The sequence below is a fragment of the Convolutriloba macropyga genome, chromosome 6 (genome assembly GCF_964194025.1).
Source record: "Convolutriloba macropyga chromosome 6, txConMacr16.3, whole genome shotgun sequence".
Taxonomy (NCBI): Eukaryota; Metazoa; Xenacoelomorpha; order Acoela; family Convolutidae; genus Convolutriloba; species Convolutriloba macropyga.
This window is the reverse complement of record NC_134473.1, coordinates 40548727-40554382: the sequence shown is the minus strand read 5'-3', so window position 1 is coordinate 40554382 and position 5656 is coordinate 40548727.

The window sequence follows — 5656 nt, the reverse complement described above, 5'->3', positions numbered from 1 at the left end:
CTGACTGACAAAAACTTTGAGCTGACCTAAACAGATTTTGACCACTAAGTAACCTACAAGTTCTCACAAGTTAACCATTCGAGTTAAAAGGTTCTTGAAAGTTAAACATTCGGCTCACTGGATTCCTACAGGTCAAACATTCGACTTAAAACATGTTTTCGTTCATTTTCTGCCTATGTTGAACCAAATTACAATAAAACATTGCAAGATATGAATGTAAAAGAAGTTTAAAACGAAATTTATAGAATCTGAAAAAAGTGTCATTGGAACTCAAAAAATTTAAAAAAATGGAATAAAATATTAGGGAAATTTCAATCAAAGTCGAGGGGTAAAAAAATAAGGAAGAAACTAATAGAGATCTCCTATTCGTTAACTGAAATCCAAAAGGTCCTCTTGAGTTGATAATATTGAAAAGTAACCGTTTTGGTCAACTTAAGTCACAATGTGCTATGTTATCCAAACTGAGCAACTAGCTACCACCCGCCTTCTGTGGTAGATGACAGAACATTAATTTGTATTAACCAATAAAAGTAAAGCTCGACCGGAACGAACTTTATTATTCGACCTTCAAGTTACTACAAATTAGCCGTTCGAACTGCAATCTCTTCCGAATAAACCAGCTTCTTCAAGACACTTTTTCATGTAAATTCTCACAAGTAAACCATTTTTTGTAAGAAACATGCAAGTTGTCACAAGTTCGATCTGAAGCCGGGATGTTTTTTTTAAAGCTGAACAATACGCCGCTCTGAGGATAAATAAACGAGTTTTGTCGTTGATGTCTAACGAATTGTCTGGACTAGAGGGGAAGCATAGTGTAGACACCGTGGCAAGAATAGTTAAATTGAGCCACTGAAAATAGAAAAATTGATGTCACGACAGTAATGGATAAAACAAGGCTTCCAGCCACCAGCAAAATTTGACCCTTTCTCCAAGCGCTAATCACGCATGTCGAATCTGGCCAAATTTTACTGATTTCTGGAAGCCTTGTTTTATCCACTACTATATATTAGCTCTAAATTTGATAAAAATTAAAATTAAAATCAAAAATAAAACAAAAAATCAAAAAATCAAAGCAAAATTTATATTACACTCTTTAAGAGTGATTCACTCTTATTCGGAGTGATCCCCAGTAGAAACGATCGCTCTTTTTCGCTCTTAAAGAGTGAATCCTTCTTTTTCGATTTTTTTTAATTTTTTTATACATTTTATTTCAAATTATCTATACTTTTCAATAAATTTATTTTTTCTTTTATTTTTTCTATATTTATTCCATTATTAATAAGAAATGATACAAAAATATAGTATTTACATGAACAACTTTCTTCTGTTTGGTTAATAACTAAAGGACTTACAGCTCTAGGACTTTGCCAACTAGGATTAATTGTTTTATCCGCGAAGCGGTTACACCGATCAGTTATATCAGGGAACCTGCTTTGCAGATTTCTACTAAATCCTCTAGTCAATTCTATATCTGGATGTTGTTTCTTTACATGAGCCCGTATCCCATCATATCTCACAACAGAAGTACAATATGAACAATTAACTTTAGCTGAAGTACAACTTCTACATGTATACTTACCCTCATCAAAATTATTTAGTGGTTTTATATAATTACACTTATTACAACATCTAGTTAATACTTCTGAGCTGGGGTTAAGGTTAGGGTTAGGGTTGGGGATAATGTTAGGGTTAGGGTTGGGGTTAGGATCTGAGTTAGAGTTATAGTCATAGATAGAACCAGAACCAGAACTAGAGCTAGAACTGGGGTTAGAACCAGAACCAGAACTAGAACTAGAGCTAGAACTAGGGTTAGAACTAGAGTTAGAATTAGGGTTAGAACTAGACCTAGGGTTAGAACTAGAATTAGAATTAGAATTAGAACTAGGGTTAGAACTAGAATTAGAGCTAGAACTAGAACTAGATTCATTTTTTAAAGAACAACCCCACGGAGAAAAATTATTAGCACAAATACCACTTAATATTATATTACCACACATACATTTATCAGTTTTATTTTTATGAAATGATTCATAATGATATTTTAAAACAGCAATGTTTCCACACTTATAGTTACACTCTAAACATTGTAAAAGCATTTATAATAGGGTAAACTATAATATTTACCTAATCCTTCACAGGGTAATATTTAGCCATGATTTCAATTAAATCTTTAGTATTATCTTTAGATGTGATACACTCTGCTAAATTTTTATTTCCTAAAGTATTGAGTGTATTAGTTTTACATCTCTTATCTAAAATCAAATCAAGGTCTTATTCTTTTTATCTTTAACAAAATTTATAATCTCTTCTCTAAATTCTTCATTATTTATATATAGTTTGTTTAAAAACCTTCCTCCCTTTCTATTCAAAATTCCCATCTCCTCATTGACGAAGTCATATTTACACTGATCAGTATACGAACAAAGTTCGTGGTTTACCAAACTGCTTCCCTGATAGGTCTTCGACCATGTGTCATTATCAGTACAACTGCTTCGTGTTTAACCTTCCAACTCTTCTCCATATCCAACATTAACTAATGTATTTACTCTACTCAACATTGTACTTGGTCCCATTGCTACAGTTCCAGCATTTCTTGATATTGAATTAGGATAAAAACAATTAAATATAAATAAACCTGCGCCTATAATTCCACCAATATTTGATAAAATTTTCATACCCTTTCCCATAATCATTTCTTTAGTTAGAACATCATTCTGAATTTTAATATTATTTAAAGTAAGAAGTTTATTAAAATAACACTGATAAATATCATGATTAATAACATTTCTATCTGTTGCACTAATCATTAGTGGTTTCATATATGCTATAAGTTTATTTATATCTTCTCTCTCTAAATCATCTTTTAAACTAAGAGCTTTCAAATCAAGGAAACCAACTCTTGAATCATATATCATTGTTCTATAACTACTAATAATAATAAAAGTATTTTCCTTTTTATTATATTTAATTATACCATAACGAAGTTCATCTGACATTCCATCTGTACAATTATAATAGTTACTATTTAATTCACTAATTATTTTATTGAAGTCATGTTCACATTTATATATCTCATTAAAGTTTTTAAATAGGTCAGGTCCATTATAAGTTGTTAAATAAATAGTATCACAACTCATTCTTGCTGTAATAATTATTTGAGCTGGTTTATGACACATTACAATCATTTGAATGTTATGATGTCTACCTTCAGTAAATGAATAACCTATATCCTTATTTAACCTATCAACCATATCATCAAGTACTACTACACAATTTTGAAATTTAGGCATATTTTGTTGTGATCATATTTATATCACATTTATTAAACCCAGTATAAAACTTATTAGACTCAGGATCTATCCAGTCTCTGTCATCTTTACACACTATAACTATATTTTTAGCTTGATTTTGAACTTGATCTCGATCTTGATCTTGATCTTGATCTTGATTTTGGACTGAGTATAATTTTAAATATTGTCTAATAAAATATGTTTTGCCTGTACCTGTTCGACCATAAACAATAGTATGTAATGGTGATTTTTCATATTCAAATCTAACTAGACTCCTATTCATAAATCCACCAAAGCTTTCTTCTAGTTTTGTATATTTACTTGGTCTTGAATCATATATTATATAACAAATTCCAATAATAATAATAAAAATAAAAACTGCACTACCTGTTTCCATTTTTATATAATAAATATAGATTTGATTTAGATTTAGACTTAGACTTATAATTAGACTTAGATTTAATAAATTTAATATATAAAAACGCTCATCCTAACTTTTGAGGAATTCAATAATAAATTTAATATTGATAATAATGCTATGAGTGATATCAGAATAATAGATATAGGTAAAGATATAAGTCTAACACCAATTGAGATTGTAATGAGAGATGATAAACCAGAAATGGTAAGTGAACCTAACTCTAACATTATTGTAAATCTACATCCAACTGAAGGTACACATTGGGTTTTAGTTATAAGAAGAGAAGATGGTCCTATGTATTAATTTGATAGTTTTGGTGTAGAAACTCCACCTTTATTTTTAGAAGAATATGTTGATCTAGGCTCTAATGAGAGAATACAACAATATGATGAATCTTATTGTGGGGCTTATTGTTTATATATGATCTATCTTATTGATAGAAGATTTAGAATTAAAAGTGCTTTGAATAATCTAGTTAATCAATGTAAATATCCAGGAACACATAATGAGTGTTTTTGTTTAGGTTGTAGTAAAGATAATGATGAGGTTAATGTTAATGATAAAGATAATGTTAATGTTAGTGATAAAGATAATGTTAATGATAAAGATAATTTTAATGTTAATGATAATGATAATTTTATTGATCAAGATAATGTTAATGTTAATGATAATGATAATGTCATTGATAATGATAATGATAATGATAATGCTAATGATAGTGGTAATGACATTGATAATGCTAATGATAATGATAATGATAATGATAATGATAATGATAATGATAATGATAATGATAATGATAATGATAATGATAATGATAATGATAATGATAATGATAATGATAATGATAATGATAATGATAATGATAATGATAATGATAATGATAATGATAATGATAATGATAATGATAATGATAATTTTATATATATATATATTGGATGAAGAACATGGTGAAACATGGGTGAAGCCTCATCAAAAGTTTAAACCTAATAACAATAGTCCTACTAACAGTATCTCTATAAACATAAATAATGATCTATTTTCATGGTTAAATGATGATGATGATATAATTACAGAAGCCGCTTTCCCAGATAACTTTAGATCTATAATATCTGGTCCTAGTGATTTGGTAAGACATTCTTATTAAAAAAACTAATTCTAGCTAGTATATACTTTGATAAGCTATACATCATTGGACCTACTAGTGATCAGTACCATGGTATAGAAAAAATAAACCCCAAAGCAGATGTTGAATTTATTAAAGATATAAAAGATTTACCATCTCCCGATAAACTACCCAAAGACTTAAAGAAACTAATGATATTCGATGATGTTAGAGACAAAGAACCAGTTATTAATGAATACTTTTGTAGAGGTAGACATAATAACTGTAATATGATATATCTTAATCAAAACCTGTTCTCTCTGGATAGGCAGAGTGTTAGAGAGAACTGTAATCTATTTATTTTATTTGAACAGAGAGGTAAAGTCCTAGCATCGATATATCAAGATTTCTTTAATAATGTTGAACTTAGTTATAATGATTTTGCTAATATATGTAATAAGGTATGGAAAGAGCCTTATAATTATATTGTCATTGATATAGCTAAAAATAAAAATATTAATGGTAAATTAAGAATTAATTGGGATAGGAAAATTTTGTAGTTTAGTTTAAGTTAAGTCAAAGATTAAAATTAAGATAAAGATAAAGATAAAGACTAAACTAGATGTAAAGTAAAACTTAATACATCACCATTAAAGTCTATAGGTCTTCCATGCTCATCTTTAAAATGAAATTCTATATATTCTATTCTATCTTTAGTTACATTCTGATACAAGATATTAGTTGGTTTAATATTTATCAAGTAACCTGGTGGTTCAGTTAGTTTAAAAGTATATAGTATGTCTGTATCTTTACCATTATCTTTAGCTCCAGATATCACAT